This window comes from Anser cygnoides, chromosome 4, assembly GCF_040182565.1.
Source record: "Anser cygnoides isolate HZ-2024a breed goose chromosome 4, Taihu_goose_T2T_genome, whole genome shotgun sequence".
Classification (NCBI taxonomy): domain Eukaryota; kingdom Metazoa; phylum Chordata; class Aves; order Anseriformes; family Anatidae; genus Anser; species Anser cygnoides.
Window position 1 is genome coordinate 34,938,955 of NC_089876.1, and position 27,547 is coordinate 34,966,501.

Genomic DNA, 27,547 nt, shown 5'->3' on the forward strand with positions numbered 1-27,547 from the left:
CTGTGTTAGTCTGGGCTGTTTACTACACTGAAAAGTTATGTATAGTGGAGGTAGATCTCTAAAGCAATTTTTTGATCTTTCTTTGCTTTGTATCTTAGCAATTTTTGCACACAGAAAGTAGGGTTTCCCACATGTCAGAGAAGCCAAGACTATGAAGTCCTTGGAAAGCACAAGACTGCAAAGGAGATAAATATACCCACTCTTAGTGATGTGAAAATAGGTGTGTAAAAGGCCCTGAACTTTTTCTTGCAAGTAAGAATGTCAGAGGGGGCCGTGATCTTTAGCATGACCTGGTGTCTTATCTGGGTTCTGGAGAACAGGTAACAAGTGAATCCATGTGGGATTCCTCATCTTGGGCATCCGGACATAGCAAAGTCGCTTACTTTTGCTGTCTACCATTTTATAAAAAATGGATGAGCTTTGCGATTTCCTGTTCTCAGACCTTAGGGAAATTGTTCTTTCTTTTTCTTTCCCCCTTTCTTTGTGTGTGTGTAGGTGTATGCACGTGCACATCCGTATTTTTCTGTGCTGGATGTTAGCTGCGACACTGAGTTGTAAAGAATGCATGACAGCCATGGCCATAGAGCTGTGATACAGCTATGCTGTGTGAAATGGGGCTGGGAAGGGAGGGCGGGAGACCAATGGTACACATTGAATGTACAGTCATTCCCTCCTTTCCTTGTCTGAAAGGCTTCCAAATCTCATATATTCACAGGCAGACCTCAGCCAAAGCCCGCAGCTGTCATGCATTTTCAACAGATTCCACAGGGCCTAGATGAGGTTTGAAGACATTCCTTTGCTCTTACACATTAGCTAAAAGGAATTACCGTAACATCTGATATTGTGGAAGTGGGAAATTTGCCATCCTGACCTTGCCCAAAGCATTCCGGAACTGGGGGTCCAAGGATTTATTATCTCAGATGGCCTCCAAAGGTCGTCGAGGGCCTGTCTAGTGGTGCTCAAGTACAACTCAGACAACCAGTGTGCTATTCATTTGGAGGGGCTGCGCTGTGACAGTTTCTTTTTCTTTCTTTCTTTTTCTTTCTTTCTTTCTTTCTTTCTTTCTTTCTTTCTTTCTTTCTTTCTTTCTTTCTTTCTTTCTTTCTTTCTTTCTTTCTTTCTTTCTTTCTTTCTTTCTTTTCTTTCTTTCTTTTCTTTCTTTCTTTCTTTCTTTCTTTCTTTCTTTCTTTCTTTCTTTCTTTCTTTCTTTCTTTCTTTCTTTCTTTCTTTCTTTCTTTCTTTCTTTCTTTCTTTCTTTTTCTTTCTTTCTTTCTTTCTTTCTTTCTTTCTTTCTCTTTCTTTCTTTCTCTCTTTCTTTCTCTCTCTTTCTTTCTCTCTCTTTCTTTCTTTCTTTCTCTTTCTTTCTCTCTCTTTCTTTCTTTCTTTCTTTCCTTCTTTCCTTCTTTCCTTCTTTCCTTCTTTCCTTCTTTCCTTCTTTCTTTCTTTCTTTCTTTCTTTCTTTCTTTCTTTCTTTCTTTCTTTCTTTCTTTCTTTCTTTCTTTCTTTCTTTCTTTCTTTCTTTCTTTCTTTCTTTCTTTCTTTCTTTCTTTCTTTCTTTCTTTCTTTCTTTCTTTCTTTCTTTCTTTCTTTCTTTCTTTCTTTCTTTCTTTCTTTCTTTCTTTCTTTCTTTCTTTCTTTCTTTCTTTCTTTCTTTCTTTCTTTCTTTCTTTCTTTCTTTCTTTCTTTCTTTCTTTCCCCCTTATGTCTGAAATAATGGGCAGACACATGTTACTGTTACTGCTGCTCTCTGGATCTTTGTCATAGGAAAAGCATGTTCCATTGGAGCAATTCCCAGCTGTCAGTAATGTGCTGAAACACCACAGCCAATCATCAGAGAACAGTCCAAATAAACAGGATGTTCACAATGTGTATGATTGCATGAGTGTGTAACAAACTTTCTGCACATTTCACAGTCTCATAATGAGATTGACATGCATTGCTTAATCTGCATCTGTCTGTTTAGGGAAGAAACACATAAACACCATGGAGACCATGTGCAAGAAAGCTCGGTTTCTTGGCTGCGTGGCTGTTGATATGATAGGACAAAATCTGGTATTGAGTTGGAAATGAGCAGTACTTTAGAGCTATTCATTTAGCTGCTGGGAAGTGCCCAATAGTCAGCCAAGCACAGTTTGGTGAGTGTTCGTGTAATCAAAGTGGTTATTATAGCAACAGATGACAAAAGTGCCTGCAGATGATGCACAGAGCTATTTTTTAAGGGAATATTTGAGGCGCCATTTGTTTTCTCCCTGTTTTGATTCAGAATTTATTTTGATTGCTTTATGTATTTCAAAAAAAAGTGTGTGCGCAGAGCAAACCACCAAAGGAAAGAATGTTTACAGAAATCTATAATTACATAGTGGAATAGCAAAAGCTATTGTGTCTTTAATTTGAAATCAGGACAGTATAATTACAATAGCAAACATAAAAAGGAAGTTAATGCCTTCACTCTCCAAAGCATGCATTTTTTCCAGCAGCCAGTGTCCTCATCCTAAAAAACATGCATTTTTTGAGCAGAGTGAATGTTAATGCACATTAACTATCTAGCTGTGCAGTCTTTGAGATGTAAGACACATACAGAGTATCACACAGGTGGGCAACGCCAGCTTCTTCCTTGATCCGTTTTCTCCCTGCCGCTAGGCCTTCCTATGCTTTGCTTCTTAGAGTGTTGTAGAACCTATTCGCATCCTGTGCACATGAGATGGGGAAGGTCTGATACCTATTACTTGCCTGAAAAAAAAAGAGATTAAAAATAAAAAATAAAGCAAAGATGTCCTCCCCAAATCTTTGAAACAGTCTGAAAAGACTATCATCTACCTTATCACAGTGTTCACAACTGTTGCTAACTTTTCATTTGTATGGGAGAATGTGTAAAGTACATGAATGCAGAAGAAGAGACTGATTTCTGATATGAACTCCAGGAATAAAGTCTACTGCCCAAATGTTTTTGCAGTGAGCTGCTGCAAAAGACGTTTTAAATGTTGCTAGTGTTCGATGGCGATGAGTTTATTTGCTCAAACAGATAGACTACAACATAAGAAAAACATAATGAGAGTAAAACCTGACTGACTATACCTAGCTGAGCTATGAAAAACTGACTGTTGCATTATATGAGACTGAGGAAAGTGATCAGGAAATTAAAATTGCACTTCACAAGAGAGAGTATTCCAGACATGGTATCTTACCGTTAACTTTCAATTTATCTCTGGAGCATTTAGGTCATGCAGAAACTTATCTCCATCTCTCCCAGAAAGTCTGTATAAAAATGGTCAGGTGGTAGTGCAAAGTATTAACACACTTTTTTTCAGACTACTTTTCATTTCTAGTGTGCAGGAATACTGCTTCCCAAGGATGCTGGTGAGAAGAACCCCTTTACTAATAAGAGAAGTCATAGGATGGCAGATAAATAGGGTTGGGAAGAAGGAAGGAGTTGAATTATTGGCAGTTCTAGCCCAAATCTCTAGGATGATGTAGGAAAAGGTGACTTCTGTGCCTATTCTTAGGTTATGGCTGTTGTTCAAATGTAAGTGCTGTAGCAAAAATTCAGGCAATATGAGTCAATAATCAGTATGGGAAAGAACAGAAAAAGATCCCATGATGTATACATCAAAATGCCAAAATTTCAAGTGAACATAAAGTCAGAAATAATTCCTAGTTTATGGGATTGGAAGAGAGTCTAACAAGAGATGGGTTGCCAACTCTGAATGTCTGAAATAAATCTGACAGTTTATTTGAAGAAGCCTTTTTGCATCAGTGGCTATCATCTCACAGCATAATCTCTAGCCTTTGTGAGTTCTATAGAAATGAAATTTATGGGAATTTGTTGTTGCTGACTTGTTTGTAAAATGTGGTAAATGGAGGGAGATGTTAATATTCCAGGACAGGTCACATCTGATGGGGCATCTAGAGTTTGGGAATAGAAACTGAAGGGATTGCCATGGGGCAAACAAACTACGTAGCAGTTGGCATGAATCTCTAGCTGTCTGGCCTTAAACGTGCCCTAAAATTTTTTTTGTTTGTTTTTAAACTGTCTTGTTGGTGTTAATTTTTATAACCTAGTCACATCTTTCATGTTCATGCTCCTCAATACTAAGAATATTAAGAATTTTCACTTTCATGTATTCTTCCATTACATCCAATTCTATTTGCATTTTATCTATGAATTATGTTCAAGTTTCTGTTGATTGAACATAGTCAGTCCCACATTATCTCTTTGGATTTGGAATCAGCAGAGTTGAGGTAAAAGTGTGGCAGTACAGACTGAAAGTCACCATGAAAGGATACCTTGTCATAGCAGCTCTGTATCCCCAGAAATCAGTCAAACTGTGCAGTCTGCAGCTAGCGTCATGCTCAGCACACACATCCATGTGTGCATCCGTGGTCTTGCTTCCTCTTCTGTTGGCATCTTCTCCCTGCTACATTGTTCTTACCACAAAAGATTGGACAACTTTCTTTTAACGGCCTTTAAGGACTTAGATAAATCTCTAATTTCCCACCAACTGAGAGAAGGCCAATGCTACTATAACAGATCTGTTCAGGTACCCCGAATAGGGTAGTATTTAGAAATACAAAGGCCGAATGTAATCCTGAGCTGTATAATGAAAACTAATGTAGCATGCAGGGCTTTGTTTTCCTAGTTTGATTACATTATGAGTTGCTAAATGGATGAATGTTGGTACAGGCATAAATAAATGAGGGAAAGTCTATTGCAGTACTGTAAACTTATATGTAGATTATAAAATTAAATCCCTACAATGCTGCCACACTGATTTATTTAATTTGACCTGAGATATTTATTAGCTTGGACATTCTAGATCTCTTAGAATGCTGCACTCATGAGAATTAAATGTTTCCACTAAGCTGAACTACTTCAATATTGACATCCTTTGCTAGAATCAAAATGACCACGGCTAGGATTTCCGTAGAAAAACACTTCTTACACTAAGTATTTTTCTTGTTTTGTTTGTTGCCATTACTGCAAACTAAATCAAGCTCTCTTTGTATTCCTCCTCTTTAGCTTCTGAAACTCTGTTTAATTGTACTTCCCAAGAGCTTGTTCAGCAATGCCAATACATTATGGAATCGATGGGGAACAGGAAGAAGACAAGCAGGAAACTGTAAGTGCCCAATACAAATGTATTTCTATGACTTTATAATGGCTTGAGCAGATGTGTTATTTTATATTCATCTAGGTGTATTTGGTTATTAATACTTTAAGACATTTCCCGACCAGAGTTGCTGCTCTGTTGCTAATCAGTAACCCTTTGTTTCTCTTTCGAAAAGAACTGTCTTTTTAAAAGATCCTTCTGAGCACTTCTATTTGACTATGTAACCATGGGTATATGGTTAGTTACCAGTAACAAATCTGTGGGAGTGAATCATTTGGCTTAGTTTTAGACCCAAATAAAAATTGTGTCTTTGAGATCTGAAAAATTTAAGGAGCTATAAGTTTACCATTGGGATTTTAACTGAACACTGTCATAATCATCATCATTGTTAGCAATATATATCTGTGTATGTATGGGGTGTGATGTTCTTTATTTTCATTTTATTAATGATTCTGTAGCGCCCATTCATGTGTCTTCTCAAATGCATCTACTAAGGTTTTGTAAAAGAACAGAAATTAAATAGAGATTAGGATAACAAATCCAGTGATTTTTATACAACTAACCTCAATTAATGATGAGCAACATGGAGGAGGCAAGATTTTAAGGGGGCATTAAATATCAGTAGAGAAAGAAACACACATAAGGCCTTATTCTATCCAAAGAAGATACTTGCAAAACAGATAATAGAACTGATTTGCAAATGACAGAAAGAGCAGTAGACAAAATTGAACATTAGCAAATGTGGATGGTAGCACAAAGCTTGACAAGGAGAGTCAAGAAGATAGTACCATATAACTGATGACAAGGAGCTAAAATTTAAGTCTGCAACTGATGATTAGAAAGGGCTCTGAAAATGAAGGTTGATAAGGTCAAAACTGATGAGTCAATGTACTATTCTTTGCTGTGATAGTTAATTATCTTCATAGAAGCTTGTATGGTTCTATGATTTGAATTTGTGACCAAAACTGTGTTGATAACACATGAATATTTTAGCTGTTGCTGAACAATGCTTATATACCATCAGAGCTTTCTTTGTTTCTCACTCTGCCCCCACGCACAGCGAGTAGGCTTGGGATGGACAAGAACCTGGAAGGGAATACAGCAGAGACAACTGACCCCAACTGACCAAAGGAATAGCCCATACCATGTAACATTGTGCTCAGCAATAAAACTGGAAGGGGCAGAGAGAGGGGTTATTTGCCAGGGGTTGCTGTTGTTCAGGGACTGGCTGGGCATCATTTGGCTGATTTGGTGAGTGATGTTTTTTTCCATCACTTGTTTACATTGTTTTGTTTTGTCCTTTTTCTCTTTTACTTATTAAACTGTCTTTATCTCAAGCCATGAGTTTTCTCGCTTTTGCCCTTCCAATTCTTGTCTCCATCTCACTGGGTGGGGAGTGAGTGGCTCTGTCATATTTAGCTGCCTACCTGTGTTAACCCACCACAGTCAAAGAGACAGACTTCAGCTGTATTTTGCATGTTGAGAAGAAATAAGACAGCAGTAGACTTGACATAAAATTTAAAGGAGATGGAATAAAAATACCAGGAAAAAGGAGGAAAAATTTACCTGGTCTGGTTACATAGGTAAGGGTAAAGATAACGAATCAGGTTATTCTCGATCTAAAATCTGTATTTTTAGATGAGACTATGGCAAAAAAATGGTATTTTTTAGATGGTATGTTTGTACAACATACAGAGATACAGAGTAAGATGTTAAGACCAGTGAGGGAAAGTGGGGGAAAGAAATGAAGAAACTCCCCGTATCATAGTTTAGGAGAGAAACAAAAAATGTCCATTTTCTAGGCAGCTGTCTCCTTATTCCTGATCTCTGTTTTCCTTTTAGAAATTACTGCTGGACACAGAGGAGAATTTTGTCTTTCATACATTCACGTCTGTGGTTTGTGTGTACATATGAAGAGTTATCTTAGGCAACTTTGGAGAAATTTCAGGCAGTAGTTTTTGGTGAAGCCTTTTTTTTCAATTATGAAAACCTTTAAGTACAGTAAAATTCTCCCTGCTAATGCAGAGATTGGAAGAATGAATCAAAGATATATATTTTTAAATTTTTTAAAGAACAAACCAAAATGGAGAAAATATTCAGATTTTGATTTTTTTTTCAAGGTGGAAGGCCTCTTAGGTGGTCATATGATGTAGCCTCACAGTTTGAAAACATTCTGCTAGAATTAATTTTTATCTTCTAGATGTGTTTGCTACTTATTTGCTCGTTTGCTTAATAAAATAAGTTTAGGTCCTCAGGCAAAAACGGTTATTCAGAATGCAAATACTGTACTTACAATTCTGTACTTACTTTATTTAGGCAGTTAAAAAACTCTCTGAATAGAAGGACCAGACAAACCACTGTAAAATTTCTATTCCATTACTTTGGAAAATCCTCCCCTTTGACTTCCCTCTCCTAACCACAACCACACTTATATTTGCTATTTTGAGGAATGCCAACATTGTTCTCGGCTGTATTTTCCTTGCAATCTTAGTGGTTATAAATTGAATTCTTCGTCCTCTGCTCTGGTTCATATTTATTAACCTAAATCAAACTCGTATGTCAATCTCCAATTGACTAATGCATGCCATATAAACTTAAGCAACAAGATTGTGAGCTGTATACTGAGAAATGACATAATACTTGAGAAAATATCAAATATTTACTATGCTAAAGCCAGTGAAAATGGCCATCAGTGGTAGCAGCAGAATTGTGAACGGGAGGAAACATCAGCTAACTTAGCTCATTTTGAAAAGAAAATAACTTTGTTAGTCTAAAAATAATAGTCCTTTAGTGCTGTAAATATACAAAGTACGTTATTTGTTGATGATATATTGTTAGTTAATGAGAAACAGGGCTAAACCCGCCAGTAATTGTAAATTGCTATAGTTCCGTTGAAATTCATATAGCTCCTCTGATTTCCATCAATTAAACATCTGTCCCCAAATCTAACGAGTAATTCTTGCAGTGTGAGCCAACTGATTTATTTTTTTAAAATCAACATAGATGTTGGTTCCCGCAGATTCTCTTTTTACATGTCCTCCATGTGCCATCCACTGCTTTGGCTTCCCTAAACCGAGTAGAACCCTTTCCAGTGACCATGAAATGCATCTGCCTAGCTTTTGCTTAGCTTGATCACACTGTATCCCTCTTTTGTATCTCTCTACTGGCTCCTTATCTGTTAACAGGGTCAAGTTTAAACAGCTTGCCACCACTTTCATAGCTTTGCGTGTAAGAACAGCTTGCCCTCCTTAGCTGTCCTCCCACATCAAACTTCCTGTTCCCGGTCCTCCCCATCTGCTCCTCCAGTATTCCCAAACCCATCTGCTTCTCATATTATCACCATCTTTTTTTTCATGTCATCCCTGCTGAACAGAACAGCCTGCCTGAGTTGGCTTGTAAGTTTTGCCTTATATGTTTATACTCAAATCTTTTTAAGGTTCCTGTTTCATCTGCGACTTGCACTTTAAAAGACCCCTTTTTGTTATTCCGTGTTATTTATGTCCTCTGAAATTTGTAGACCTGTAAGTCAGGAACAATTCCTTCCTGAACATCCATTGCCTAATGATGATAAACAAAAAATCATTATTGTGGTAGGAAGAAAAGGCTGGGAATGTCCTCTTAGATGCAATGTGAGATAGTACTGAAGTGTTTTTTTTTTGTTGTTGTTGTTGTTAATTAAAAGCTCCTATATTCTGTAATTTCGTGCTTGAAGACAAGATCTTACATGAAACTCCTCCCCTTCACTTATGAGAGGCAATGTTTGGATATTTGTATGGTACCAACCCGTTCAGCAGTACGTCCTGCAGGTCCTTCTGGGAAGTGACATAATCTGTGGTAGGACCTAGCACAGCCATTTGCCCATTCCCTTTGCAGAAGGGAACATAGGAACTGCCTTAAAAGGGGGTGTTGTGAACAAAAGGGGGCCACAGCTTTATCAAAGATAATAAACCCCTATTTACAAGCCCTGATTTGTTTGAACTGATTGGCTTCAGTGGGTCTAGTGCCTGCCCAGTACAAGTTAAGGAAAGTTGAATCTAAACATTACACAGAATTAAGTTCTGACATAGCATTCTCTGAGGAATAGCACAGTAGGAGCTTTTCACCAGGCCATCCTTAGAAAAGGACCATCAATGGCAATTAGCGTCTACCTCTCAGTGATGCAGAGATGAGCCAATATAAGGTTTATACCTAGTTTTCAAGTCTCTTATGTATTTCCCCTAACTAGCTTGGAAAAACAATTTTGCTTCACTCATATGCTTATATAGCTTAATACAAGAAGCACAACAAGACAATCTGTCAACTTCTGATAGTTGATTCTGTATTGAACCCTATTAGTAACATAATGTTTGACTAAAGCATATCTTCTGGAAAAGACTAATTTTGATTAGAAAATATGTAGAGATGGAGAATTTTTTCCCCTTCCCCGTCCCCTTCCCCATCCCCTTCCCCTTCCTTTTTCTCCAGGAGTAAATAATTAGCTTAAAATACCTTATTTAAATTTAAATATGTCCAGCATCAGTTTCTTGACATTGGATCTTGAAACTTTTTTTTTCTAAATTTAATAATTCTTTAGTGTCTGGTATTTTCTCTCAACGAAGGTATTTATATATCATTATTCTGCTCAAGTATTGTCAGTTGAAATGAAGAAAGTGAGGTCTTGAAGTGTATCCCATCTCAGTGTAAAGAATTTTTATCCAGCCTTCATTTTTGTAGCTTTTTCCCTTTAATTGTTCCAGTTTTCCTATCTTCTTTTTAGAAAGTGAACATCAAAACTGTGAGCAAATATTTTGCAGTGGATTAATCAGCTCTACAGGTTAAAACACACTTCTACTCAATACTTCTCCATTTATATATCTAAGGTTTCTTTCTTTATATTTGCTAAAGCATCAAGCCCAATTTAAATTTATACACTCATGCCTAAATCCCTTTCTATTCCTGCTTTTAAAGATCTAGCATCCCACTGTATAGGTCTGTAATGGCCTAAATACATGTCTCTGTGAAAGTCCCACTATGGAGGTCAGTAGAAATTAATATTAGTAGATCACCAATGAAAATGTTGAATTGCATTGCACCTAATACCAATTTGACAGACCTCCCTCAGGTATCTTCCATTCAATGGTTATTCCTCACTGACAAACGATTCTAAGCTACATCTTAATCCATTGATATGTCTCATTGACATTGGGTAATGCTAAAGAAATCAGAACTGCGTGTCTTACAGAAGTCCGAGATTATTGTATCTGTACAGTTACTTCCATTAATAAAACATATAATCTCCTGAAAAGATTGAATGGGATAAGATATATTTGACAAGATCTGCTTTCCAGTAAAACATGCCAACTGGCAGTAATTATGTTCCTATCTGAGAGTTCTTTATCAATTCAATCCCTTATTGGTTTTCCATTATTTTGCCTAAAATAGATGTTACACTAACCAGCCTGTAATTACCTGGGTCATCCAACTTGCCCTTTGTGGGTGCTGGCAAATCGTTAGCATTCTTCCTGTCTTGAATTTCCCCATTATTAAAAGATTTATTAAAATTACTTCATCGGGCCAGATGTATAGTCAGCCAACTCTTCTAGGAGTCAATTGGTTTTAATGTGGTTATAGGTAGCTGATACCATCTACCTTGACCCTAAACTTCATCCAGTGATGTCTTTTTTTTTTTTTTTCCCCCCAGCTTTGAGGCTTATGCTGTTTCTGCCTTGATATTAACATTTTAACCATTGCTAACTATGGTGGACCTTGATCTCAGTACTAAGATGATTTATTTTGTTGTTTTGGCTGATTTATTAAAAAAAAACCAAAACACAACACTTGCTGTCCTTAACACTTCTATCATTCATTTTTAAGCTTTCTTTGACAGGTTTCTGCACTGTGTATAACTCCCGATTTCTATGGATTGCGGACTGCTATTTTTCCATGAGTTATGTACTGTATCTATTCTCCTCCATTATTGTCTTAATTTTGACCCAGCTGGTGGTTTAGTCAAGACACTGTCTTTCTTTGTGTATGGTTTTGTGGTCTTTTCCCATATCATACACTTTTTCCTAAATAGTTGCTGGTTCACTTGTTCTTTCCTTTGTAACTTCTCCCAGTTTAGCTTTTTTTCTTTTTTTTTTTCTTTCTTTTTCTTTTTCTCCTCGTCTCTGGGAAGTGAGTTGTTTTAAAGCAATAGTTTATATATGTATAAATAACCAACTGTGTCCCTCTAGCCAATTCCGCTTGCCAAGCGGTATGATTTTGCCATGCAGGCTAATGTGCTAGTTAGCTCAGCATGCCACCAGTGATTCTGGATGAACTTAGGAGCTCTTGCTCTGGAAGCAGACAAGCACAAAAGTATCTCAACCCCATTCTTTCTGATCCCATGTGTGGTTCTCAGAATGTTTGTTTCTGGAAGTAAATAATACTTCCCATCACATTGTGATATAGCACGAAGTAATGTGGCTGAAACTGCAGTTCTGTTACTGTTTATGATGATTATGCCAGGCTTTTTTCATAAACTTCTGGTGTGTCCAAACCACTGGAGGTAGTTCTTGTTCAGTAATTCTGGTTGAAGAAAAATATTTTAAAAACAGTTTAAATTGGTGTTAAGCTGCGGCTGATGGAGGCAGCCACATTGGTTTTAAGGGTGCAATAAAAGGATCAAGGTGATCTCAAAAACTGAATCTTAAAATGTTAATATTGTAATGTTTCCCATGACTTCCAGAAGGCAGAAAACACTGTTTTCAAGAGTGCTATCTGCAGTAGCATGCACTTCATGTATTATTTTAATGGGGCTGCTTTCAGAGATGAATGCCTATCATGGCATGAAACAAGTTCTTGTAATAATAACTCTTGTTTGTAATGCTACTGCACATGTGTGTGTGGGTGACAGTAAATCCTAACTGTCTTCACCTGCTTTCAACATTAATATGGGATACAAACAAATACTTGTTTGTAATAAAAATAAATAACACATTAGATAGCTTCCAGAGGATGTGTAGCTCTTTTGGTTACTGGCTTTGGTTAATGAAATAAAATTGACAAAGGAAAGCCCAGAAAAGATTTATTGTTACATAAATCTTAGGTATATTTTGTACATCCTTGGAACAACACAACTTTAGACATTAGCTTTAAATAGATTTACAGGAGTCAAAGGTCATAGTTCCTGAAAACAGAGGAAACTGTGCATAGAGATCATGTTTATTTTCAGTCTCTTAAAAAAATCAAATGAAACCATTCAGTGTATAAAGCAGAAGCACTTTGTTATGAGTAGCAGAACCAAAGACCGTGGATATTTTCATCTCCCTGGTTACCATGTGTAACTAAAACAGATGTAGAAAACTTGTGGCTTTTTTTCATCATTACTTGCCTTAACAGATTTTTTTTTTTCCAGTTTGTTTAAATAAATACAGTAATTCTCTTGGAATATATGCCCATAGGGTATGCACCAGAAAATCCCACAGCAGATCGGAAGAGAAGGCAATATGCAGTGGCCTCTGAGGAGGGAGTCCAGTAATAGATCTGTCCCACCTTCCTAAATGAGTGACAGTTGAATTACACAGTTTTACTTAGGACAGTTGAAGATAGACTTACAGGATAGATGAAAACCCAGCACTGAGATGTTTTTCCACAGATCGAATGCCAACAATTTAATTTTAAATAACCCCTTTTTTAAATTATAAACAGTTTTTAAATGAAGATTATTTTGCTCAATTGTTGAATACCAAATGTCATGGTTATTTAAAGCTAAAACACAGAATGATTCAAATCCCCTTTCTGACTAGCCTGGGCATAGCACTAGGCTCCTTTGGACAGGCTGCATACTAGGGGCTGGGTCACTGGTACTTGCTTAGTGATTTCAGTATTGTTCCATACGGAACTATCCAATTTCCATCCATTTCCATCCATTTTAATGTAAATCTCGATCTGTACGCTAAGTACCATTTCATGTCTTTCCTAATTTCTAGTCTTTCCTAGCATTTTTTTTTTTTTTTGGAGGGTAGTTAATTAGTTTGTGGTTATTGCAGAGAAAGTTTCACTCGATGCCTCTTACAGGCTTGCCGTTTATAGTGAGTTATGAAGATGTTCTTCATAATGCTGATGAATCAAACCTAGCATTCCCTTTTTTTCTGCTACAGAACAGGCCAGTAACCAGTCATAGGATTGTTTGTGAACTTCCATCTCGTCTTTCCCACAAGGCTTTCAGCAGTATAACTCTTTTATCTGACTGAGAGAGAAATTGGGTCATTTGGGTTACGTCAGTTACTGTATCTGTGGTTCATCAACTGGGATGGTAATGGGTTCCTCCCACTGAACAGTTGCTTTTGGAGTGTATTGGTGCATAACCTAATGTACTAATGTATTTACTTATTTGCAGGGCTCTTATCTGAGTAGGGGATAGGTGTTTATTTACAAAGTAAAGCTAAATTACATTGAATTAGTAGCATGGGAGTTGCTGCAGCTGCTCAACTCTGTTCTGAATACATTTGTGAGTGGAAATGTTTAGTGGAAGTATATGGCTCCTCTGAATGCACTGGATGTGGTGGACGTTAAAGGTGCCTGAAATACCTGGAAAGTGTAACACATGGGAGAAAATATGAGAAAAAAATGGAGGGAGCATGAATAGAAACAGAAAAGGGAGTGAGTACAGTGGTTTATAGGCCTGAAAAGGCTTATGTATATGTTTAGCACTTCTGCTTGTGTGTTCTGAAACATGGTGCATTTTTCTGTTGTGGACACAGGTATAACAGAAGTCCTGCCACATAGATTCTGTTTAGCACAGCTTCATGGGCAGTATAATTGGTTATTCTTCGGGCCTAATTCTGGGCATGCCAGTCAGATGCTGGTTTAGAAATGTTGTTTCCCAAGGCTCCCTGTGTATCTAATTCACAGAAGAACATTAATATTGGCAGCAAAACTGTTCTCCTAAGCTTTCCTACACTCCTGCCTTTCAATCCTTTAGCTAGAGTTTGCCAGAGTATCTCCTTTCAGCTTCAATTAGGGCAGTTGGAATTGTCTGAACGATGTCAAATATATAATGCACAATTGATGTTTAGGATCAAAACCTTTCAGTGCAATTAGGCTTTTGAAACAATGTTTTCTGAAGTACCTTATCCTGAATTTCCCTTTCTTTTTATTCCCTCTGTGGTGCTTTCTGAAGTCGTTAATGAGACATCTGTCCCCAAAAGCTGGCTGCAGATTGCATTTGGACAGAGGGCTTCCTTAGAGGCCAACAATTTCATACTGGTATCTCTCTAAGTCCTTTTTATTATTGTGATCATCAACAAAGTTCATCTCTGGGATCAGTGACTAGCCAGCACTGCTGTCATGTATGCAGTAAGTCTCATAGCAGCTAGCGATGCTTGTACTTGTGTTTAGTCACAAAGGAAATACTTTGCATCTTTAATATGCTCACCAGTCCTTGGCTCTCACCAACAGCTAGGACTGGGGTCTGTCCTTCAGTGCTGGAGGAGAGGAGAGGAAGAACGGAGGGAGGGCGGGAGGCACTGGGCATTGTGGAGAGTGTTTAAAGCACTGTATAAAGCCAGATTTAACTGCTCTTGGCCAGTTTAAATTGACCCTATAGGTACACCCAGGGCACGTTCATAAAGAACAAAAGGTCAAAGTGTCAAAGACTTGGAATAATCAGCCAACAAATGAATGGGAAAAAAAAATACTGGTTCCTTTTCTTTCCTTCAGTTGGGGATCGGATATTTGCCACCAAGCTTCAGACATAATTAAAGCAGGGGCCTTGTTCACAGCAGGTACAGCAGAATACCTTCTTTCATAGCTGCTGGACTATGATAATATTGTTTCTCTTGCATTAGAAAGATTATTTTGTTCAAATACTTCTTTGGGGCATAGCTTTTCCTATGCTAGGGAGAAGCCCATGTTTCCAGTACAGGACATCTTCTCTTCCTTCCTTTCAGGTTATGCCTTTTTAACAAGGTGCGGGAGAATGTCCCCTAATTAACAAGGAAGTTCTGGAGAGATGAGATTCCACAGACATAGCTATTGGCAAAGTAAATGGTAATGATGTAGAGGACTGAGATAATCAGACTACAGTTCTGCTTTTGGAAGACAGTGAAAAGTCTGTGATGTAGGGAGGGATGATATCTGCATTGGTGTGTCCAAACATGTCCTGAAACAGAGTAATGAAGGTGTGAAGAGTTGTTTCTCTGCAAAAAGATGTAATCAGTTCCTGGATGTAGTGAAGCTGTTGGACATATTTCCACATTTCCACTTCAGCATGTTTTGCAGGAGACCTGCAAATAAAATGAAGTTACGAAATAAGTAAAATATATAAATGAATAACATAATAATCAATCACTAGAAATGATTTTTGTCTGTCGTGCAGTCATATCCATGTCTTACATGGGAGAGACTTAGCATCCAGAAAGCGTCTTGGGGGTTTTAGGCAAAGCTTTCAGAAGACTGTGCTTTCCCTTTACGATTGTACCTCCTGAAGCAAAGTCAGTCTGTGAAGACAGTGATGAAAAGATTGTTTGTACTTATATTTTGTGCATGGAGCTTGGGTCCATTTCCTTAAAAAGGTGCTTTACAATGCTGCAATTTTGTGAATATGTCTTCTAAGGTTTGAGGAATCCATGCTGAACTGGCTCAGTTCAGTATAGTGGATTTAAGTATACTTTATTGTTTATAAATCCAGCTGGTTTCCAAATGTTCTCGGGTCCAGTCTAGCCTTCTAATATAATTATGAAAAAAAGGTCAGGCTAAATGTCAGGTGTTGACAAAGTACTGATTGTTTCCACTTTGCAGGCTTCATAAATGTCAAGAGAAAAGAACTCTGCTGTCTTGCCTTATTAGAAAAGAATTCAGTGAATGTAATGCGTCTGAAGACTATTAGTGTGGCAGCACAGCAAACAGTCTCAGTCTCCCTCTGTACCAGGTAGCTCATGGGGGTTGGATGGGTATCCAGGTTTCTCCATTTTGACTTTATGCTGTGTATCTAAGCTTACTCAGAGAAGTTGGGTATGTGCCTCAAAACCTTTTTCATTCCCATTTTCCATTCCAAGTTTTGGCCTTTCTGCAGAAGTTACTCACTACTCTGCGTTGGTTTTGTTTTCACCCATCATTCTGTGTTTTTCCTTTAATTTACTCGAGCATATTTGCCAATATGCTTACAATCGCCATCACCCTTCACTCAACTTTTTCTGTCCACTCTGCTAGTTAATACCTATAGTAATAAGGTGCACATTCCCAGGAAGTCTTCTGCCTGCAGCACTCCTTATCATCTTCATCAGTCGTTAAGTTGTATCTACCAAGTAAATACTTGGCACCAGATTCAGGACTCTTGAGTCTGGTGGTCCTAACAGGTAGTAAGGGATTTTGAGAAAGTGAAGTACAGTACAGTAACTGTTCTGGAGAACTGCAACATGTGGTCACAGTGTTTCAGTTTTTCTTTAACTGAATTGTAGCATTATTTAATGGTTCAAAGCCGGAGAGAGGGATAAGAGAGCATTTCTTTATAACAGTGGTCCAGAGTTCTAGGTGAGTCCCAGAAAACGACAACACTATCATTGCAGGCAAGTATTTGTCTGTTCTTTCTTCATAGAACCTCTCTCTGAAAATGAGCTGTGAGGGTATCTCTATGGTATTCTGCCTATATAACTTTATCGGTGTGTCCATGCATGTGCATAGCTATGTATACACACCCATACACCTTTTACTCATTTGAATCTGTGTGTTTTGCTGGATATTCCTTAAAGCAGATGGTCCTTAATCTGGTTGCATGTGTGCATTTCATTCCTTAGATGCTCCTTGGCAAATGTGAGGGTGAAACAAAATAACCAGTTACCTTGAAAATAATCTCCACCAAAGCAAATTACTATTAACCTCCCTCCTGTGTTCTGCTTTATAGTCTGATCTCCCAGAGATGCTGTGCATCTGTAACACAGCAGGACAGAATACAAGTTTTTCTTTCTGTCTTGAAATTTTCTAAACCTTAGAGATCTACTCTTATCTACGTTTTCACTGAAAAGAATTGAAATGTGTGACTAGTTCTGTGCTTGCAGGTCTAAGCAGAGGGAATAGGAATTCCACCTTTTTTTTCTTTTTTTTTTTTTTTCCAAATTTGATTTAATTTTGTTTTGCTTTAGCAGAATGTATGCTAAGACTAGCAACAGGAGAGCAAAGATCTGAGTGCCCAGTGACATTCTGCTCTGTTTGTGAGGTCCTTGGTGCAGACTGCCGAATTATTATTATAACAGGAATAGTTATAGTAGTGACTGGATCTTGTGCTCTTGAAACCAGAGGTTAGGCATTGTTTCAATGATAGTATATTTGTAACTGAATGTGTTGTTCTAGTTTAGTCCTGTGGTATCTATCAGCAGTAGCATGCTGAGTTCCTAAACACAGAAAAGTCTTTTGAAGATATGTAACATGGAAGTGTAAAATGTCCTATGGTCCATATCAACACATACACTAAAATGAGTAAGAATAATACTTAATAATTTCCATTTTGTTTATCTTCTTGCATAATATTTAAATTAGAAACATTTAAATTACCATCATCTAACCTTTTGTTGTTTCTGATATATCTATTATAAAATTAATGCCATTAGGTGAGGACCATTTTAGGGTAGAAGGTATTATGTAATGACTTAGACCTCTAAGTGTTATGGTCTTTCCTACCATGCATGAAGACACACGGAAATTAAGGTTAATCCTGAGAAAAAATGTATGAGTATAGGTGAAATTCTACTTTCAGTATGTACTATCAGCACGCAAAGACTGGGGCTGTCCCATTTGGATCAACGGGGTCTTTTAGGTGACAAAGAGTATTCATGCACTTGATGGATTATCCCAAAAGGATTATGCCCCTGTACTCGGCTCTGGTGAGGCCGCACCTCGAGTACTGTGTTCAGTTTTGGGCCCCTCGCTACAAGAAGGACATGGACGTGCTCGAGCGAGTCCAGAGAAGGGCGACCAAGCTGGTGAGGGGTCTGGAGAACAAGTCTTATGAGGAGCGGCTGAGGGAGCTGGGCTTGTTCAGCCTGGAGAAGAGAAGGCTCAGGGGCGACCTTATCGCTCTCTACAGTTACCTTAAAGGAGGCTGTAGAGAGGTGGGGGTTGGTCTGTTCTCCCACGTGCCTGGTGACAGGACGAGGGGGAATGGGCGAAAGTTGCGACAGGGGAGTTTTAGGTTGGATGTTAGGAAGTACTTCTTTACCGAAAGGGTTATTAAGCATTGGAACGGGCTGCCCAGGGAGGTGGTGGAGTCACCATCCCTGGAGATCTTTAAAAGACGTTTAGATGTAGAGCTTAGCGATATGGTTTAGTGGAGTACTTAGTGTTAGGTCGGAGGTTGGACTCGATGATCTTGAGGTCTCTTCCAACCTAGAAATCTGTGATTGAAAGCTGGCAAAAGCTATACAAGACAGCTTTTAAAAGTTTATTTAAAATACAATTTTATTTTATTTTTAATGAATAAAATAATAGTATATGTCTGAGCGGTCACAAGAAGAAATCTTCTCAGTTATGCCATTATGAATGAATTTGAAGTATATCATTTGCCTTTTAGTGTATGCTACTCCAATTTGTTTAAATCTCAGGCAGAAGAAAAGCAGGGGAAATGCCTTTTGGCAGGAAGCTGCCTCTGCATTTTAAATACATACATTAAAGGTAGCTATCACTGTTTGTTCCTTTTATATCTGTATCAGTGTGCCTATCTTTTGTGTGACATCTTGGTCTATTACTGTGAAGTATGGCATAAAAAGGGTATGTGAAAAGCAGGAATGGATAACATAGATTGCTCTTGATCTGGGAAACTAGAACAGAGAGAGAGAGGAGTTTTTTTCTATGCCACTTGGGAGACTACAAAAGGCATTCATTTTAAAAGTAGACCAGGGTAATTACCACTACATTTATGTTAGAGGTTAACATTAGTGTTATTTCCTCTATTGCCTGGTTTTACAGAATGTTATGCCCCACTGCTTTTATTAGATCCAAGCAATGGATGAAATAAGTGTTATTAACCTCTAACACTTGAAAAAATTAGTCTTAAGGAAAACAGAGACAAAGCTAGGCAGTGACTTTTCTTTGCTAGTTGGGCAAGGTGCTATAAAACTTCGCAAATTTAATAGTTATTTCATAACGTATCCATGGGGGAAAAAAAGTGAAACAAAGTAAGAACAACGGAAGTCAGTAAAATGTTTGCAGCTTTTCTTAAGTTATTGAAATTTTACATAAAATAGAACAATAGAAGGTTTTTTGCTGAGCATAAGATCGTTAGAATCAAAGAAAAATGACTGAGTCTGAGTCTTAAAATGTTAATCAGCTGTATTCACTGACATCATATTTGAGAGTCAAAAACATTTTAGATACTTTACTTAATGGTTACATTCAGGACCTCAAACAATGCTAGCTAAAACTAGTCCAAGCCCTGAGTGCTTAGTATAGAAAGGGAGTGGTTACAGCATCACCAGAAATAAGAGCTGAAGAGGTTCCCAATCTACACAGATTTAGCAAAACTGCATATCCTGTTATTGTTAGGGAAATCCTCAGGGGATGAAATCAGAAGAAATATGGCTTGATATACTGGAACTCGGATTCCTGAGGTCACATCCTAGGCTGGTCACAAACCTCATGAATTTATGACCATGGATGCACAGCTCTCTCTTCCTGTTCCTCACCTGTAGTGTTAAACAGTGGTGTTTCTTACCATACTGTTCTGAAGTTAATTTGATTAATAAGGTAATTAGGGAAAATGAACAATAACATAGAATAATAACATACAGGGGCCATAGATGTTCTGGTGTCCCTGGGCTCATTTGAATTATGATTTTGAAATTTTTTGAACGTATTTTTTGAATGTTTTTTGAAGAATTTTGAATGTAATTTTTTTTTCTGAATTTAAACTTAGATTTAAGGTCTTCTAACCAATTTAACTTAACTAAAAGTAAATAAAATCTTAAATAAAAATCTAACTTCTCTCTCCCATTTGCCACCACAGCCTTTGCTAACCTTGCAAAGAGTTAGGCATGCCCTACTCTCCCTGACTCCAATCAGAACTGTAGATTTGGACGTAGTTTGACTTTAAATGTCTGTTTAAACTCCACTTTCTTCCATCTGAGTTAAGTCTATACTTAAGTACTCTTTGAAATACAATATCTTTTACCATTATGTTTCTTCATTTCTTACTGTGAATCCTTCATACAGTGACCTTAGGAATGAAAAAGATTTTGAGGGAAAATAAAGGTGTTGTTCTAAGGCCACAGTCATTGTTAGGAAGAAATAGAAACAAGAGAACAGATCTACCAGAGAATTTTAATGTATTAAATACATGTACGCAACAAACTACTTCTAATTACTGGTGTTTTTGTAAAAGCTGATATACCTGCCTTACAGAGCTATCACAATACTCAACATTTTGGGAAAATGGACCAATGATCTCATTGGTCCTTCCTGTCTCTAACTGCTATATGGTTATATTTTATGCTGTATTGGATTTTTTAAAAAGATTATAACTAATCGCTGGTGATAAGGATATGTGTTATTGCTTGAAATGAAAAATCTACCATAGATCCATGTGGAGGGGGAAAAAAAAGAATGCTTTTAAAGGTGATTTTAAAGGATTCTGTGTAGTATAATTTCTGTGGGGAGCAATTATGGTAGAGAGCACTCCCTTGAAATATAATTTCTATATTCTAGCATTTGTTATTGCTCTTCTTTAATATTGCTGAATTTCGGAATGTAAATACCATCATTTTCTAAACACCTAGAATATTCAGTGACCCAACTAATTTACTTTCAGAATATTCAGTTTCTACTTACTTTGTTAGCTAGCTCCTCAATTGCTTAATTGAGTATTTTAAGCCAATAAATTACCCTTCAACATTTCTGTCTGGAAGCTCAGTCAGTATCCAAAACAAGCTAGTCATTAATGAACACTTCCTCGAACAAAAGAAAGGAAGGCAGCAGATCTGAATTGTGGACCTTGTTTGGTTCCCTTATTCTAAACACATTAGTACACTGTATTTCCCCACTTATATAGGCTTTTGTATGGTGAGCATGTGACGGTTTAAATGTCCCAGCAGGGCATCCAGGGACTGCAAAAAGGAAAAAAAAAAAAAGAATGAAAAATAAAAGAAAATTGTTTGGAACAATTTGCATTAGTTCAAGGGCAATGTTAAGCATTTTACAGCTGGTTTATTGCTATTCTTGTGCTGTTTAAGCTGTCTTTCATGTCAAAAGTCCTTTCCTGCTTACAAATCATCAGGAAGAATTGCGGCCACCACGCTGTTCGCCTAAGCTCCTCCAGGGGTTCTGGCCCTTTGATCACAGATATCGTTTGCAATCGAGTTAAAAATAGGGGGCTGCTGAGATAAGCCGAGGCTCTGACAGGAGAGCAGCTTTCCTTTTTCTTTTGGACTTTGTTCGCCCCTTCCCTAGTATGGGAACACGTAATCTGGGCACAGAAGGAGTAGTGTTATGGCTTTAGAAGATGCGTTTGAAGGAGCTGGGGAGGTCATTAAAGAGCTCAGCCCCTTGCCAGCACAGGCCAGCTTTGCAAGATCCTTGGGTTCAAAGGCAGACTTGTAAACCAGAGCCTCAGTACATAAAATTAACAAAAGCGAGCTTGCGTCCATCTTTGAGGCAGATTCAACTCAATGCCAAAATTTTAGCATTTCCCAGTTCTTTTTACTGGGGAGTCTTTTCCAAACTGATGAACATCGCTTCCCCAATAATTCCATTACAGTTGTCGAAGAACCCTGTGTGTATTAAGCCTGATAGAAAATTGTGGTTGACAGTGGTGGGCATTAGATCAAGTTTGAAGTAAGGGGCTCTGTTGTGGGGAAAATCTCCAGAACAGTGCGTGTGCTTTTCTCCTCTAGGTGTGGTAGAGAAAACTTTTCTTGAACAGTGTCTATGTGTGTGTGATTCTGAAGAAGAAAGGATGGCGTGACAAGTTAGGTTAATAACCCCAAGTAAATTCATTATATTTTTGTGCCATTTTCCTTTACAGTTATACTAGCACCTCCTTTTGGAAACATTCAGGTTTATGGTACAGAGAGAGGTCTTTAATTCCAACTGATTTTCTTTGTCCTTAAAAAAAAAATAAAATCAAATAACCCAAGATGTAGTCCACACAGAGATGGCCCAGGCAACATCCAGTCTACCTTTATTAATATTATTTATTTGTTTAGTTATATTGCTTAGGAACCTAGGTCATGAGCCCAGAGGCCTGTTGGACTAGATGCAAAACCAGAAAAACATATAACGAGAAACCAGTTTCTGCAGGCCTTTTGTAACCAACAATCTAAATACAGGGAGAGGCAGACCAGCTGTCACAGCACATCAGCAGCCTATGTTTTTAGCAGTCCTCATGGCAAAAGAGTTGTTTTAGAAGGGATTTGAATGCGGATGCAGAGGTAGCTTTGCAAGATGTGCAGTTTATATTTCATTTGATAGAGGAGAGGGAGTCAGAGAATATATAGGAGAGCTCAGTGCTGTTATAGATATGATGTTTAAAGGATATCAGGGAGGAAAGATAAGAAGGGAGAAGCAGATTTTATTAGTTGCACAGATTTATTTGGGGAAAAAAACTCGCAAGATCTTAAAAAGGGCATTTGTGCCTGGAAGATTTTTTTTTCCCAACATAGCAATTAGTATAATAGAAAATATAACTCTACCCATAAACTTTTTCTTGTTTATAGGGAGGACTTGTGTGGCCTATGAAATAGGCTACAGATATGATCATGCTGAATTTTGGCTTCACTGATTAATAATGTAAAGTAGCTCACTGTTGTCTAAGAAAGGACTGGAAGTTCTTGTCCCCCAAAATAAATGGGGGTGGTAGTTAATTGCTCTGCATTTTTTGCTGAGCGCAGTCACATAGGAGCTGTGATCTGACAAATCAGTAATTCTGTAAGTACATGATATTTTATGAAATCAGGAAAAGGTGAAGTTGGAGAGAAAAGTAAATCAGACTTGAATTTTAGGTGCAGTTTAACTGTTACAGCGCTGCCTCAGTGTATGCAAGATTAACAGGTCAAAACTTCTGCTGCTGAGTTTTGAATCTGGGACTATTTTAGCTGTATAAATACTACCAGCAGTAAAACTAAATAAAAAAAATCACTGGAAGCTTTGTGGGTAAAAGTTGCTTTTAGTTTTTTCCCCCTTTTTTATTTTTCTGGTAAGATAGAAGCTTTTTTTATCTGGATAGTTTTACTGGTATATATCTGGACAGAAAAAGAATCAAATGGCTTCTTTTATCTTTACGACAAAAGATATCTTTTCTCCAATGTGCTCCAACCATTCACTTAAGATTTATTACCTATAAAATAAAAGGAGCGCCTTTATAATTTTTCAGAGACTGCATTAATATCTCAGATTCATTGGTCACCTTGGCAGCTGAAGGCAGCCATCAAAAATGTGAAACAGAACCATGAGCTGGAATGAAGAGAATTGTTTTTCATGAGCAAAGCACAGGTATGGCCAAAGAAACTGTTGAATGTGGAAGTGGTGATCCAGGAAAGGAGTGAGATCACCAGGTTTGCTCGTGGTTAGCTGAAAAGGTAAAGGAGTAACATGACCAGGTGCACATCTCTAACATCTTTCAACTTACTGTACTCAGCCCCTTTCGCAGTAAATGGGGAAATACGGGGACTTCTGCTATAGGACAGGCTGGTTCTGTAGTGTAGTTGATGCTAAAGCTGAAAACTGATCAAGTGAACCATGTATTTAAAACCTCCCATCTCTCTTTGTTGACCCTGGAGGGGGATCTGAGACAACTAGCTTGGCTGTAGATATGGCAGTGTACTCATCTAAGACTACATGACCTGAAATGCAGTCACCCGCACCTTAGGACTTGGGTCTCACCTCCTTCTGTAGATGTAATGCAGGGAATAAGCTTATGAATGGTTTCCTTTTGGTGGAGAATGAATGTGTCTACTTCAGTTTTTTCCCATCTCTGTTGCCCTTGAGGACTGGAAGCCTGCCCTTGGCCTAGGGGAAGGAGGTGGGACAGAAGATGGCCGGTTGTGGAGAGATTCTTGTCCCCTCAACTGCCCCTCTTTGAATCGGTACCATGTGCCATGGAGCAGCCTACTTTGGGGTGCTTTGTCTGACTGTGATCAACGGGGACAGGCAACCGCAGAAGAGGCAGGTGAAAGCTAACATCTGCAAAACACTGAATAGCCTTCTCTTGGGCAGCATTGTGTGCTCTCTGAGCTTGCTTCTGATGTGTCCAGTTACAGAACTGATCCAGTTTTGTTTGACATAATACTGAAAGAAAAACACAGAGTATATTAATACTTGTCCCATGTGGAGAAAGCAAAGCATTTATTTTAAACATATGTAAAATATATAATTAATATACAGAGAAAAAGTATTTATTGCTCCTTAATACAAAACATAATACAGTAAGTGCTAATAGCAAGCCACCATAAATCTATATTGTTGATGATGTCAGAACGCTCATCAAATTCAATTCTTACATGGTTTATGGTAATTATACAGCTCATTTGCTAGTTAAAGGAGTCCCTGTTGTAATTTCTAGTAGTGTGGTGATTGCAATTTGTGTTAGGAAGCTGCTTAACTGTGTGATATTAAACTGTTGTACTTGCTTGTTCTTGAGGCAAATGTAAGCAAAATTGCTATACTCCTGAGGCAAACTTTGGAAATGTGCTATACCTGCCTCTGTACCTACCTTCTGCTGTCCAATGTGAGAGAAAGTCTCCTCACCAGTCAGGAAGATTAAGATATACTTAGAAAATAAGCTGTGTGGTGTGTGTATCTTTGAAGGAGACGATCTTTCACATGGCTTTGAATTTAATACATTTGTGGTTTTAAACAGAATTAATTCTGTGGCTGTGGAAAGCATAATTTCCACTATGGTCCTGTAATCACTAACATGTAGGTTTGACCTACCACATATGTAGGCTTTTGAGATGGGAAAAGTGTTGTAAATGGAGATTTTATGTAGGTATTCCTCTTTGAGAGGAGATGTAGACTCTACACATGAGCCTCAGCTTTTAGAACAACAGTGAAAAAAGACGAGATGTTTTGCTCTTGAAAAAAATAGCTTGTCTCCTTCCAGCCCTTTAGAAAGTGCTGCTTGAAGGTGGCCTTGCTTGCAACTTACTGGTTAGAACTAGCACCTTCTGTGAAATGGCTTAGCTCTAACATGATTGAAAACACCAATTCCTAATGTATTGCCTTTGTATCTGAGTTTGCTTCCTTGTTCACTGTTGTTTTTTTACTCAGTTTCTAATATATTGCAAGGTTATGTGTAGTGACATCTATGGCAGAAATGGCATTATGCCTTTATATAGGGAATAACATAAAAACAGTCTCCGGGATTGTTTTAAATTTCCTTCTGATGATCTGTGCCTCAGGGAGGGGAGATAGGGAAGGGATAGAAAAAGACCTTTGAAGAGAATGGAAAATCCATTTGCACAGATGTCTGGAAAATCGGTTTCCTCCCAAGCTGTTGTAATACTTTTGAAGAAATCATTATATTACCTTTTAATCCCCTAGTGCCAGCAGTTGCCTGTGTGACCAGATATTGCCAGCAGTGGTCTGTGTCTGACAATCTTTCCTCAGTGTGCACATGTTAATTAGATTTGTTCCTGTGGAGAAGCACACTCATGCACATAAACACATGCATTTTTTCATTTTCAAATTTTGACAGAGATTAAGAACTGTAAGGACCTGTCAAGCCATATGGAACACCATTTACTTCCTTTTTGGCACCAAGTATATCCTGTCCCTATAGAAAGGAAGAACTGCTGCAAAAATGTTGGCATGTGCATTGCTTGTGATAGTCCATGCACCAAGAAAATGGGATACTCAGGCTTCTTTCTTCTTTTTGCAAGACATACAAGACAATATAAACTGAATATTAGTTCAGTATTTTTTGTATATTCTATATTATTTATTTCATATATCTGTATGAGAGTTTGAAATCTGTGATGAAATAATCTGTGGCATTACTCTTATTTATGTCTAAGATGGTGCTGTATAGATAAATACGTATCACCCATGAATTTACTTGCATTTCTGTATACACATTACACAGTTTCAGCTTCTTAGTTTTGTCGACTTTGCAGTCACATCCTGGGGAAAAGAAACTGTGCAATCTGTTACTGGAAAATACATAATACTGTCACAAGGGCACCTGGACTACAGGGGGGTCTGCTGGGTGTACAATGGAATATTCCTGCATGCATTTTTGCATGTTAAACTTTTGTCATTTAATGGATTAATAGATTATATCATGCTTTGAATACCAATATCATTTGTCAGCCAAATCTCTGTCCCTTCAGTCAAGGAACTGTATATAAGTTAAAATGTCACACACTTAAGTAACATTAAAAAAATAAAGGGAGGAAATTAAAAAGAAGTCTCATGATTTGATGACTAGATGATGATTAGATCAGTACAGTTACTAATGTAGAGGTAATACTATGTAATTAGTATGATACCCATGTAAACAATATTGTCTTTGTAGTCATAATACTGAAGGCACAAATCCATACCACTCCTTCAGTAACAAGGCTTTGCTTCAATTGCTAACAAAATCCGGAAAAGTTCTTGTTGAGGATGTGTCTTCATATAAAATGCTTTATTGGGCACCCTTGGGTAGGAAGTGGTGAGCCAGACTGATTGCTTAAGCCTCAGCCACTGAAATTGTAATTGTGTGTGTTGGTGACCTTGGGATTAGGATAAGAGAAAGAAAGTCGCTCTGTTTTCAAGGTCATGTTGCTGTTCAGATTTCTTAGAGGAGACTATTTTCCAGTTGTGAGGATGTACCCCCCCACATTTTTTTTCTGTCTCTTTTACAGTTCCTTTGAAAGAGTGATGCAGATGTTATCTGAGCTTTGTTTATTCTGCCATAGACAAAGATGATATGTCCAAAGTCAGCTAAGTAACCTCTCAAAGCCACTTAAATGTGCATTATCTCACAGACGTGAGCAGACACATGGTAATTGGCTTTCTCCTGGTAGTAAGTAGAGTTATGTTAAATGTGGGCCTGAGGGGAACCCCTGTTTTGGGTTGTAGTTTATTATTAGGTGAGGAAATTACTGGACACCTCCAGCTGCCATTAATCAGCCATGGAGCCTGACTGGAGCCAAGTGAGAGGCCTGTGGGTGGATGCCGCTGAATGGCAGGGAAATACAACGAGACAGAGACAAATGTTTTCCAGCCTAGCAGCACTAAACTCTGCCCTTTCACAGTCCTTAACATGCATGTTCAAATTGATTTAGTCTGTTTACCCCCTCAGCCTAACCATCCATTTCCATTGAAGACTGACAGTTTTATGTGTTGCTACCATGTTATTATGTGTGGCTGTGCTGCCAGTAGCTATAGGATTTCAGAAGGGCTCACTTCCAGACATAAAGGGAGAGGGGGGTGGGGAGCTTGAGTCATTTAATTCCCTTTTACAGGGTGCAAAACATGTTGAGCATGATACCAATTCTCTCTCTCTC

The 27,547-nt window shown here is 37.9% G+C and overlaps 1 long non-coding RNA gene across 1 annotated transcript in view; it reads left to right on the top strand.

Annotated features, from left to right (window-relative positions):
• Nucleotides 1–27,547, top strand: part of LOC106042458 (uncharacterized) — a 226,541-nt gene that overhangs the window by 114,782 nt on the left and 84,212 nt on the right. Inside the window, exon 3 of the long non-coding RNA XR_010831078.1 lies at nt 5,018–5,117. This is a non-coding gene — a long non-coding RNA (uncharacterized lncRNA). The remainder of the gene's footprint in view (nt 1–5,017; nt 5,118–27,547) is intronic.